We start from the raw sequence: 14,294 nt of genomic DNA, 5'->3' as shown, positions 1-14,294 counted from the left end.
TGCAGCAGCATGGACTATCAGCTCGGAGTCCATGGCTGCGGTTACGCTTGACGCTGCATCACAGACAGGAGGGCCTGCGATGGTGTTCTCAACGACGAACCTGGGTGCACGAATGGCAAAACGACATTTTTTCGGAAGAATCCAGGTTCTGTTTACGGCATCACGATGATAGCATCCGTGTTTCGCGACATCGCAGTGAACGCACATTGGAAGCGTGTATTCGTTATCGCCATACTGGCGTATCACCCGGCATGATGGTATGGTATTGGTTACACGTCTCGGTCACCTCTTCTTCGCATTGAAGGCACTTTGAACAGTGGATGTTACATTTCAGAAGTGTTACGACCCGTGGCTCTACCCTTCTTTTGATCCCTGAAAAACCCTACATTTCAGCAGGATAATGCACGAACGCATGTTGCAAGTCCTGTACGGGCCTTTCTGGATACGGAAAATGTTCAACTGCTGCCCTGTCCAGTACATTCTCCAGATCTCTCACCAATTGGAAACGTCTGATCAATGGTGGCCGAGCAACTGGCTCGTCACAATACGCCAGTCACTACTCTTGACGAACTGTGGTGTCGTGCTGAAGCTGCATGGGCAGCTGTACTTGTACACGCCATCCAAGCTCTGTTTGATTCAACGCCCAGGCCTATCAAGACCGTTATTTCGGCCAGAGGTGGTTGTTCTGGGTACTGATTTCTCAGGATCTATGCACCCAAATCACGTGAAAATGTAATCATATCTCAGTTGTAGCATAATATATTTGTCGAATGAATGCCTGTTTATCATCTGCATTTCTTCCTGGTGTAGCAATTTTAGTGCCCAATAGTGTACAACCCATAGAAGGTTGATGTCTGCGCCTCCCATACACTTATTTTCTGTCGTCTTCTGAAGTACATGGTGATTCATTGGCTTCAAATATTTTTCCTGTCATAACTGTTAACACAACATTTGCAAATGAGCCTTACTAATGATTATACTTGCGACCTTGCACTTATGGGGTTCCTTGTTAGTAGCGATGAAGAGCACAACTGTATTTGACATTCTTAGCAGCCTGGTGAAAGTGTAGAATATATGGGTTTGTAACAGAATTTATTAGGTTCTGTGTGTCTACAGACGGAGCGCCAGCCGCGAAGGCAAATAAGTCAGGATTCGTAGTACATCTTAAACTGAAAATGGAAAAAAGCTTCCGGTACCCACTGAAATCAGGGGAATTTATGTGCAAACTGTGTGATGTTATTATTAGTAAAACTAATTATAATCTGAAGTATGGACTTCAGAACCATCAAATGAATAACTTTCTTGAATGTATCGGCAGCCATTGAGAAAGTTTTAGTTATTACAGTGAGATGCGTTGGCTTAGTTGGGGACAAACTGTTAAATACTTCTTTTTTGTCTTTGGATAACCTATGCGAGAACTGAAACAACTTTTATGTAAAAGTACCTAGCACCCATTTTTTATATAGCCATTTGGAAGGGCTTAAAACCTTCACTTTGGCGTAAAAATATACATATGCATATACAAGCATTCAAAATGAAACTGTCACTTTGATATGACAAGTGAACAAAGGAAATACACCTCATTTTCCAACACTGTCTTCGCTGAATGACTCTGGTATTAACATAAATTTCTAACGTTATCCGTCTATTCTCCGTAATCTTGAGAAAAAATTCCAGATTCGATTTAATGATGTGACACCACTAGAGTGATTTTTTGCTTCTTTCCTTTCCATATTCAGTGAATATTGATGACATTCGTGTCGATCTGCAGCTACCTTGCAGTCCGTCAGGGAACATACACTCCTGGAAATTGAAATAAGAACACCGTGAATTCATTGTCCCAGGAAGGGGAAACTTTATTGACACATTCCTGGGGTCAGATACATCACATGATCACACTGACAGAACCACAGGCACATAGACACAGGCAACAGAGCATGCACAATGTCGGCACTAGCACAGTGTATATCCACCTTTCGCAGAAATGCAGGCTGCTATTCTCCCATGGAGACGATCGTAGAGATGCTGGATGTAGTCCTGTGGAACGGCTTGCCATGCCATTTCCACCTGCCGCCTCAGTTGGACCAGCGTTCGTGCTGGACGTGCAGACAGCGTGAGACGACGCTTCATCCAGTCCCAAACATGCTCAATGGGGGACAGATCCGGAGATCTAGCTGGCCAGGGTAGTTGACTTACACCTTCTAGAGCATGTTGGGTGGCACGGGATACATGCGGACGTGCATTGTCCTGTTGGAACAGCAAGTTCCCTTGCCGGTCTAGGAATGGTAGAACGATGGGTTCGATGACGGTTTGGATGTACCGTGCACAATTCAGTGTCCCCTCGACGATCACCAGAGGTGTACGGCCCGTGTAGGAGATCGCTCCCCACACCATGATGCCGGGTGTTGGCCCTGTGTGCCTCGGTCGTATGCAGTCCTTATTGTGGCGCTCACCTGCACGGCGCCAAACACGCATACGACCATCATTGGCACCAAGGCAGAAGCGACTCTCATCGCTGAAGACGACACGTCTCCTTTCGTCACTCCATTCACGCCTGTCGCGACACCACTGGAGGCGGGCTGCACGATGTTGGGGCGTGAGCGGAAGACGGCCTAACGGTGTGCGGGACCGTAGCCCAGCTTCATGGAGACGGTTGCGAATGGTCCTCGCCGATACCCCAGGAGCAACAGTGTCCCTAATTTGCTGGGAAGTGGCGGGGCGGTCCCCTACGGCACTGCGTGGGATCCTACGGTCTTGGCGTGCATCCGTGCGTCGCTGCGGTCCGGTCCCAGGTCGACGGGCACGTGCACCTTCCGCCGACCACTGGCGACAACATCGATGTACTGTGGAGACCTCACGCCCCACGTGTTTAGCAATTCGGCGGTACGTCCATCCGGCCTCCCGCATGCCCACTATACGCCCTCGCTCAAAGTCCGTCAACTGCACATACGGTTCACGGCCACGCTGTCGCGGCATGCTACCAGTGTTAAAGACTGCGATGGAGCTCCGTATGCCACGGCAAACTGGCTGACACTGACGGTGGCGGTGCACAAATGCTGCGCAGCTAGCACCATTCGACGGCCAACACCGCGGTTCCTGGTGTGTCCGCTGTGCTGTGCGTGTGATCATTGCTTGTACAGCCCTCTCGCAGTGTCCGGAGCAAGTATGGTGGGTCTGACACACCGGTGTTTCCATTTCCAAGAGTGTAGAAACAAATTTAATGAAAAGATCAACATTCAAGTTTTCTAAAAGCATTTCCTTATTTGCACAAGATGGGTGTAGGCTTATCTCAATGTTCAATTCCACCTGGGAACATCACAGCTGTGAATAACATTAAAACGCGTTTGAGAAAATCATTGTCTGATCATAAACCCAGATGCATGCTACGTCTGCAGTGCACACGAACTGCACTGACGGAAAAAGGAATGGCAACACCAAGAAGGAGTTGTGCTACAGAAATGAAAGTTGATTGACGTTTTCTATATTTGAAAAAGATGTCTATTCAAATTTTGCTCCAATCGCATAAGAGTGGCGCTAGTAGGTCAGTAAGAGTTTACTTTAAATACACTCTGTGAAGGTCATGAGCGTTAGTTACCTTTTGAAATTGGAGGTGATGATTTGACGTCAGTCAAGACTGCCTTTAAGGCGACAAGGACGCCATTATCAACATCTGAGTGAGTTTGAACGAGATCTTGTAACAGAGCTACGAGAACCTGGATGTCCACCATATTGCAGAAGAATTTGGAAGGAATGTAGCCACTGTACATGATTGCTGGCAGCATTGGCCACGGGAATGTACAGTCACATGCAGACTGCGTTCCCGACTTCCAGGTGGCAGTACATAGAGGAAATACCATCGTATTCGTCAGTCTGGTAATTAGATCTATTGTGCGAACAATCCAGGGGGTATTTTACAAAAGGATAACGCTTACCCACATACCGCTGTTGTAACTCAACATGCGCTGCAGAGTGTCGACAAGTGACCTTGGCCTGCTCGATCCTCAGATCTGTCTCCAGTCGGGCACATATGGGGCATCATCGGACGAAACTTCAGTATCATACACAACCAGCATTAACCGTCCCTGTATTGACCGACCAAGTGCAACAGGTATGGAACTCCATCTAACAAACTGACATCTGCCCCCTGTACAACACAATGCATGTACGTTTGAATGGCTGCATCAACTTTCTGGCAGTTACACCGGTTATTAATGTACCAGAATTTTCTATTTGTAATGACTTATTTCACGCTTACATTAACCTATGATCTTGCAATGGTAATCAATTAAGGATGTTACCTAGACTATTATATTCAAATTTAATTAGAAAGTGGAAGATGTTTGTCAGGGCAGTTAGGTATGGAGAGGCAGGTAGACGTAGTCGAATAATCGTAGAACCACCGGAAACAATTCATTTATTCACATATACAGTATATCAGTGGGCACTTGGGCGAGTGTAGTGCTGTGTGTCAGTCAAAGGCAGCAGGCCAGTATGCAGCCTCAGCAAGCTCCGTAGCGAGTCAGCCACACTGTGTGGTACAGATCCATGTCTCAGTGCGCGTAGCATCTGTGACTATGGAGGCGAACTGACGACACCAGTGTAGGGTGTAGTGACAGTGGCCCTCAGATGCAAACCTGCTGTAGGAAAGTGTGTGCACACAGCACAAGTGGCAGCTCTGCCCTGAGACTGGTCCAGGTGTGAACTGTGGATCACTGGATAGGGGATTCTGTCAGCCATCAAATGGCTCCTCAGCTGGAAGGCACAAGTTTACATGGTGGCATGAGGCCTAGGTGTAACCTGTAGCTCTACAGCTGGTGCAGGTGGTCACTAGGATCAGTAAATGATGTGATGTGCAGGACAACTGGTGTTGGGTACCTATTAGAGGGATCTGCAGGCAGTGTCGCTGTAGGAGGGTACTGATTACAGTTGCTCGTTCCATCCCTTGAGAGGTTGCATGCCCTCTATTGCATGTTTGCTCTCATTTTCATCACTTTTATTAATGTTTTATGTCATTGCACTGTGGTAACAGGACGAATAAGGTTATTGTAATGAGAGTATTTGTACTGAGAAATCAAAATATTTTTCACTTGATTCCTGTGCATGTTGGGTTGCTTCCCTGGGAGGCCTGTACGAGGCGAGCACCGGAGAACTGGCGTTGGTCGAGTTTCGCCTGTTGTATGCAGGGCGAAACGACCTGCGAAACGTCTGAGTGTCGCCGTAGTTTGTGAATTTACCGTTCCGGCTCGTCCGGAATGAAGAATACTGGCACGGACTGACTGCATTCTCCTCATGATTCTGAGAATACTTGTAGACCGTCCCCTTCTGGGCGCAACCGTCTGGCGCCGGATGACCGGCAGTCTACGCATGCTGTTTTCGTATCCAGTGCAGTACCCTCAGATGAATAGCAGAGGCATGACTGGTCAACTTAAACTGAGGTTAGTTGATTTCATAAAGCCCTGCTCGAAATTGGAGGGAAAGGTCGCTATTGGTGCGAATGAAGTTCTGAGGCAGTGTGAGGGAATTTTGGAATAAGCACTGAATGCTGATTCGCGGATTTCGTGGGTGGTAGGGAGTTGAGCAATGTTGGCTTTACTCTTGCGTACTGCGGGTGCAGTGCTTTCAGAATCAGATCTTCCTCTGAGTTGGACGGTCTTGCGACTTAGTCGCACGTTTTCGGCAGAACTTAGAATTCTCAGACAGCCTTCGAGGCCAGGGGTTGAAACAGAGTTGCTGCGAAGCGCTCATCAGAACAATATATATAATATAATTGATTTATTGGCCATTATCGTCAGTCTATTGTATCGCAGAGATTTGTTCTCGCAAAAGAAAGGGCAACAGCCTCAAAGGGTTCGGGGCACAGCCAGGACATGTGGGCAGCATGCGGCAATCGGTATTGTAATTGTAGACTGTCGAAGCTGCATTGGTAAAGTAGCGGAACTTCAAGCACTGATAGAAAGCACCGAAGGTGAAATCGTTATAGGTACACAAAGCTGGCTGAAACCAGAGATAAATTCTGCCGAATTTTTTACAAAAGCAGAGACGGTGTTTAGAAAGGATAGATTGCATGCAACCGGTGGTGGCGTGTTTGTCGTTGTTATTAGTAGTTTATCCTGTAGTGAAGTAGAAGTGGATAGTTCCTGTGAATTATTACGTGTGGAGGTTACACTCAACAACCGAGCTAGGTTAACAATTGGCTCCTTTTACCGACCTCCCAACTCAGCAGCATTAGTGGCAGAACAACTGAGAGAAAATTTGGAATACATTTCACATAAATTTTCTCAGCATGTTATAGTCTTAAGTGGAGATTTCAGTTTACCAGATATAGACTGGGACACTCAGATGTTTAGGATGGGTGGTAGCGACAGAGCATCGAGTGACATTATACTGAGTGCACTATCCGAAAATTACCTCGAGCAATTAAACAGAGAACCGACTCGTGGAGATAACATCTTGGACCTACTGATAACAAACAGACCCGAATTTTCGACTCTGTAAGTGCATAACAGGGAATCAGTGATCATAAGGCCGTTGCAGCATCCCTGAATATGGAAGTTAATAGGAATATAAAAAAGGGAGGAAGGTTTATCAGTTTAGCAAGAGTAATAGAAGGCAGATTTCAGACTACCTAACAGATCAAAACGAAAATTTCTGTTCCGACACTGACAATGTTGAGTGTTTATGGAAAAAGTTCAAGGCAATCGTAAAATGCGTTTTAGACAGGTACGTGCCGAGTAAAACTGTGAGGGACGGGAAAAACCCACCGTGGTTCAACAACAAAGTTAGGAAACTACTGCGAAAGCAAAGAGAGCTTCACTCCAAGTTTAAACGCAGCCAAAAGCTCTCAGACAAACAGAACCTAAACGATGTCAAAGTTAGCATAAGGAAGGCTATGCGTGAAGCGTTCAGTGAATTCGAAAGTAAAATTCTATTTACCTACTAGATAGAAAATCCTAGGAAGTTCTGGTCTTACGTTAAATCAGTAAATGTATCGAAACAGCATATCCAGACACTCTGCGATGATGATGATGGCATTGAAACAGAGGATGACACGCTTAAAGCTGAAATACTACTCACCTTTTTCCAAAGCTGTTTCACAGAGGAAGACCGCACTGCAGTTCCATCTAAATCCTCGCACAAACGAAAAAATGGCTGACATCGAAATAAATGTCCAAGGAATAGAAAAGCAACTGGAATCACTCAACAGAGGAAAGTCCACTGGACCTGACGGGATACCAATTCGATTCTACACATAGTACGCGAACGAACTTGCCCCCCCTTCTAACAGCCGTGTACTGCAAGTCTCTAGAGGAACGGAAGGTTCCAAATGATTGGAAAAGAGCACAGGTAGTCCCGGTCTTCAAGAAGGGTCGTCGAGGAGATGCGCAAAACTATAGACTTATATCTCTGACGTCGATCTGTTGTAGAATTTTAGAACATATTTTTTGCTCGAGTATCATGTCGTTTTTGGAAACCCAGAATCTACTCTGTAGGAATGAACATGGATTCCGGAAACAGCGATCATGTTGGGCCTAACTCCCTTCATTTGTTCATGAGACCCAGAAAATATTAGATATAGGCTCCCAGGTAGATGCTATTTTCCTTGACTTCCGGAAGGCGTTTGATACAGTTCCGCACTGTCGCCTGATAAACAAAGCAAGAGCCTACGGAATATCAGACCAGCTGTGTGGCTGGATTGAAGAGTTTTTAGCAAACAGAACACAGCATATTGTTGTCAATGGAGAGACGTCTACAGACGTTAGGGTGACCTCTGGCATGCTACAGGGGAGTGTTACGGGATCATTGCTTTTCACAATATATAAATGACCTAGTAGATAGTGTCGGAAGTTCCATGCTGCTTTTCGCGGATGATGCTGTAGTATACAGAGCAGTTGCAGCATTAGAAAATTGTAGCGAAATGCAGGAAGATCTGCAGCGGGTAGGCACTTGGTGCAGGGAGTGGCAACTGATCCTTAACATAGACAAATGTAATGTATTGCGAATACATAGAAAGAAGGATCCTTTATTGTATGATTATATGATAGCGGAACAAACACTGGTAGCAGTTACTTCTGTAAAATATCTGGGAGTACGAGTGCGGAACGATTTGAAGTGGAATGATCATATAAAATTAATTGTTCTTAAGGCGGGTACCAGGTTGAGATTCACTGGGAGAGTCCTTAGAAAATGTAGTTCATCAATAAAGGAGGTGGCTTACAAAACACTCGTTCGACTTATACTTGAGTGTTGCTCATCAGTGTGGGATCCGTACCAGATGGAGTTGACGGAGGAGATAGAGAAGATCCAAAGAAGAGCAGCGCGTTTCGTCACAGGGTTATTTGGTAACCGTGATGGCGTTACGGAGATGTTTAGCAAACTCAAGTGGCAGGCTCTGCGAGAGAGGCGCTCTGCATCGCGGTGTAGTTTGCTCGCCAGGCTTCGAGAGGGTGCGTTTCTGGATGAGGTATCGAGTATATTGCTTCCCCCTACTTATACCTCCCGAGGAGATCACGAATGTAAAATTAGAGAGATTCGAGCGCGCACGGAGGCTTTCAGACAGTCGTTCTTCCCGCGAACCATACGCGACTGGAACAGAAAAGGGAGGTAATGACAGTGGCACGTAAAGTGCCCTCCGCCACACACCGTTGGGTGGCTTTCGGCGTATAAATGTAGATGTAGATGTAGATTTTCATAATAGTTCAGTATACTCTATCCTTTAGCCTACTGTTTGTATCGATAATGATGTGCCTTTATGTTCTGATGTATAATAAATCTCATTGTAATATTTAATCTGCGTACCATTTCGTGGATATATGCAGAATCCCATTTCCTGTTGTTTATTATGATAAAGTTATCTTTTTTTTCTCTGAGTAGATTATGATTTTTATGAAATTATTGTGAGTGTGCGGTCCTTATTTTGCCAACTAGCAGGGTCCACCATCATCTTCTTTCGTTACTGTTGTGCGCATAATAATTAGGTGGTATGTAAGGAGAGGGTCGAGTGCATGTCTCGTTCGCATGGAAAATTCGTCAGAATTAAAGAGGTACAAACTCTTGTCCACCTCGGCACCTCACACCCTGTTATGACTGCAAGTCACTGTTTCTGATGTAGGCTAAAGCAGCAGTGTGGAGCCAGGCTGAGATGTGTGGTAATCAAGGTCACCACAGCGACAGTCAGGAGCTGAAATTGTTGATTACCATATGAGACGCCAAGAGGGTGCGTTAAGGGGACACTCATATAAACAGCTGTTAATGGTTTGGAGATGTTAATGATTAAAAGGTAGATCAAGTGAAAACGATGGTGTTATATAGTCGTGTAAGGACCAATAGAGCCATCAGCTGAAAACTGTAGGGACAATGTATCCTACGTTTGGAGCTTTATTGCCCGATGGAAGTGGAAAAAACTGCAAAACAAGAATAACTTCATGGTGGAATCTTCTGTTGCAGATTGATCGCAGGTTCAGACCTATGTCTGTATGTTCCCAAAGAGGAGATGTGTGTAACGTTGTAATGAAATTTTAGGCCTTACCCAATAAAAGCAGCTACATTGCAGCAGCATGTGAGGCAAGTGGGCAAGCACAGAGTCTCTGATGTGTAATTTCACAAGGGAGTCTGTCTGTACATCGCAGGGTGGCGGGGTTAAGCTGTGAAATCATGGTGAAATTGCAGAAAGGCCATGCAATAGTAGGCCTGGCTGCGGTGTATTTCCACAGTGTTGCTACACGTACTGATCTGTACATGCCTCGTAGCAGTGTAATGGCATGACAAGCGTGCTACTGATCGCTCTAGATACCCCGTTTTTCTAGCACGGTTACGTGCAGTTTGGTAGCACTCTCCACATCAGGCTCACGTCAGTCTCCAACACGCTACGCGCCCGCCAGCAGCTGACGGCAGTCTGACCAGTCAGCTCCAGCGCGCTGGCAGTGGCTGGGCGGAGCTGGCACAGCGGGCAGCCACCTGCTCCACTCCTCAGACGACACAGCAGCGCCGACCGTCTGCCTTTCAAGGTTTGTCTGTAACTTCTTACATTATGCCTCGGTCACAGCTTTCCCTCTGCTTGGCAACAGGTTACATATGTCCAGTTAAAATGCTGGGCATGTTAACGTGTATACTGGTGAACAGATCTATTGCTGAATAGTTTTACTTGCAATGTGAAGAAATAGATCTGCACGAACTAATAGTGGATTATTTTACAATGATGTATGTTTATTTTTAAAAATGTGTATTGACATAGGATGAAGTGTTTGTGTATATGTGCTAATTGATATTGTTCTCACATGGGAGGAAATCTACAAAGAATTGTCTATAAGGAACTGAAATTAGTAAAGTTATTCAAGCTTTTAGTTACTTAGTGAACTGTTTCTCTGCACTGAGGAGTTCTGGGATGACATTTTTAAATCTTATATTGTGAATATGCATTGTATGTCTCAGCGATTTTTAATCACAGACTGGAGGTATGAACCTGCAAGCATTGCCTGAGTTAATCGCTTGTGGATGAGCTGATAGTAGATTGCGAGCAGCGAACAATAAACTTTATCTATGCATCCTTAAAAGTGTGACGATTATCTTCAATCACCAACTAAGTGTACAGAAAACAGAAATCTCCGTTTATGTATGATGTGTGCAGATTTATTGTTGACCGCGAATTCCTGTGTGCTATGAAGAGCATGCTTAGGCGTTCCACAGTCGAACACTAGTAAATGTGTGTCGATATTACGTAACTACCTTTTCGGTTATAATCACACTGGAAGACTACATTGTTAGTGTTCAGATACTTGCATTAAGCACCTCAGCCTTATATAATATCAAGTTATCAAAACTGCGGTTAACTAGCTGCAAAGAAACTTTGTGATGGTGCTTGTGAGGATTTTAGGGCCAGTATTGAACTACAAGCAACTGTAATTTGTTCTATGACTCATGAGATGACAGACAGTGAATTGGTTCAACCAGCAGACAAAATCTGCTTGCCACTGTCAAAGAGCTTGCTTTATCCAATTGCTCGAGATTCCAGTTTATGATAAGTTAAGATGATTTTAAGGACTACGAGTAACTTTGTTTCCTATTGAAAGGACTTCCAGAATAACGCAGTTCACCTTTCAGAAACCAATTGCCTCCGCATATTTCTTGACATCTGTTATGCGACCGTTTCATGTGCTTCCATGATCTGGTGTACCTGTAAACTTCCTCAGGGTCCCATAATGAACCAACCTATCACACCTTCGACCGGAGTTTCAAGACAATGCTCCATCGACAGCAATACGACTGCTACTGCTAACTACCTACGTCATGTTACATCTTGTTAACGACAAACTATAGCAAAAACCATTTTTTTTTGTTGGCGTATGTGCTTTCACGTCCTCCATTCTCAAACAAGATATACAATACTTTAAACCATTCAAAAATGAGATCTACATGAAAAAAGTGCATTGTACCCATGGTGTCCTAGGAAGAATGGTCAATATTCAGCGATATAACAGGAACCGTCCTTTGAAACAAATAATCCATATGCCCTTTTCCAATGGTTCCCGAAACAGAACACTCTTAATGCATAATGTTAAATATTTTCTGTATTATTCAAGCGTTTTATAAACTACAAATTGAAAACTGTGCATTTTGAACACATTCACCTCTGAGCATTACCGTATACACTATATTGCAGCTTTTGTACAGTTAAATGTTCGAGTATCCCATCGCCAACTGCAACACATTTATGCTCTCTCGGAAGAACATGTTGTATTGTTTTTCTGAGTAACTCTGCCCGTTCCCTAATGAGGGTAGCAGCGTCCATGATGCGACAAAGCAGTTCATCTCACGTACTCCACTTTCTTTGTACAAGTCAGACTTCATACAGCTCGACGAACGAACATCTAATAGCGTAAGGTTCGGCAGTCTTGGTGGCCAATTAATTGTACTACCATGACCAATCCAGTGATAAGGGTAATAAGACGCAAACTTACATTAAATGTGTTCTATCGCTGAAACTTTTCAGAATAGGTTATATGTACATATACAGATTTTGCTTCAAAGGAGCGTTCGTGTCATATCCCTCAATACTGATCAGTCCTTCTGAGACAGACTGTAAAGTAAAAGAAAATCATTTAACAAAAAGCATTGTAATATAAACCGAAATGTGTATTATGGTTTCCCACGGGTTTTCACAAGACGCAACCAAATAGTGAGGCAGCTAAAAGGAACTTGTATTCCAGGGAGAAAAATAATCCAACCTTGTGAGTAAATAAATGAAAAAATTAAGAATGATAGTATGTAATAACGCAAGATATAATTTACCGTAATACTATGTAGTGAAACAAACTGGTCTATAATTGTAAACTCATTTTTCTTTCTTTCATGATAATATGTCGTAATATGTATTGATGCTTTACTGTATGTTTACGAGATGTCAAATATCTTTGAATCCCACTTTAGTGCAATTCATAGCCGTTCCTGTTAACAAAACATGAAAGAAAATGAATGAATTAAAAATTAGGTAATGAATAATGAAAAAATAATAAAAACAATCAACAAGGTCTTCATCCAAAGACATAAAAGAAGAGTGAGGTGAGTGGAACTAGAATGGCAGTAGACGTATTTATTTAGTAAAAATGTCTTCCTTCATTAGCGAGAACGTAATATCAAGTGACTGAATCTCGTAATCTGCAATTATAATAATCTCTGCTGTAGGTATTGTAAGAATCCATAGATGTTTCGTGGGCAGGATTTAATTCTTCGTTGCACTTCTTTTTTCGCTCGCACTAACACTGAAATTATTTAATGACGCTACGGTCATTATCAATATTCCATTCTCTTTCTGTCTGTCCGAGGAGCCGAAGGAGACATGTATTGAGGCTCATGTACGCCATGTTGTAATCGATTTATAATTAATGAATCACGAAGAAGTGGCGAGCTGAATAAAGGTAAATAAAATTTTATTTCTGTTACCTAAAACAGTTTTTCACTAATTACAATCTTTCTCTTTGATTTTATGGTTAGGAGAAAGAAATAACTTTTCTTCTTGTGCTTCTATCTGACGCTGCAAGAAATCAAGACGTAGAACGCTCATTCCCCTTAATTGGATTTTGAAACCTTAATTTCGTGATCGCTTTCCAAGTCGTTATAAGTCGTCAGGCAGTAGAGCCAAATATTTCTTACAGTACAGTACACTTAGAATTTTGTGTGCCGGCGTCCTGGATTTCGTCCCAAAGTCCCCCCCCCTCCTCCCCCCAAATGTCTTACAGCGGGAGTACGTATGACAATGTCCCTTGAGATCCGCCTATCAGGAGGAGACGCAAACTTCGTTTGCCCTATTCATGCTTTAGACGAAACACGTTGTGTGCTGTCACTTCCATACATTCCCTTTCACATTTTTTTTCTTTTTTGTTTTTTGGTTTTTAGTCATGAGTCATTTGACGGATTTCATGCGGCCCGCCACGAATTACCCTCCTGCGCCAACCTCTTCATCTCAGAGTAACGCTTACACACTACGTCCGCAACTGTTTCTTGGAATGAATTCCAGTTTCTGTCTTCCCCTACAGTTTTTACCCTCTACAACTCTTCTAGTACCACAGAGGTCATTCCCTAATGTCACAGTGCATCTCCTATCATCCTGTCGCTTCTTCTTGCAAGTGCTTTCCTAGTTCTCTTTCCTCGGCGATTTTGTGAAACTCCCGCAGTCCACTTCATTGCTATCATTCTTCTGTAACACCACATCTGAAACGCTTCGATTCTCTTCTGTTCCTGTTTTCCCACCTCCATGATTCACTATGGTACAATGCTGTGCTCGGAAAGCACATTCTCAGAAATTTCTCCCTCAAATTACGGCCAATGTTTGATACCAGTAGACTTCTCTTGGTCAAGAATGGCCTCTTTGCATGTCCTAGTCCACATTTAATATTCTCTTTTCTTCGTCTGTCGTGAGTAAGTCTGCTTCCAAGGTAGGAGAATTCCTTAAAAAAAATTGTGGTAAGGTCTTATGGGACCAAACTGCTGAGGTCATCGGTCCCTAAGCTTACACACCAAATCTAACTTACAATACAATAAGGACAACACACACACACACACACACACACACACACACCCATGCGCGTGGAAGGACTCGAACCTCCGACGGGGGAGAGCCGCGCGGACCGTGACAAGGCGCCCTAGAATGCGCGGTTACCCCGCGCTGCGAGAATTCCGTAACTTAGTCTTCTACATTGCATGCACCGACTCTCTTAAAAAATTAATCGTCTTTGTTTGTTCGCCGCTCGGAGTGGCCGCGTTGTTAGAGGCGCCATGTCACGGATTGTGTGGCCCCTCAC

This window comes from Schistocerca gregaria, chromosome 5 (assembly GCF_023897955.1).
Source record: "Schistocerca gregaria isolate iqSchGreg1 chromosome 5, iqSchGreg1.2, whole genome shotgun sequence".
In the NCBI taxonomy this organism is placed as follows: Eukaryota; Metazoa; Arthropoda; class Insecta; order Orthoptera; family Acrididae; genus Schistocerca; species Schistocerca gregaria.
Note: the sequence above shows the minus strand (reverse complement) of the source record.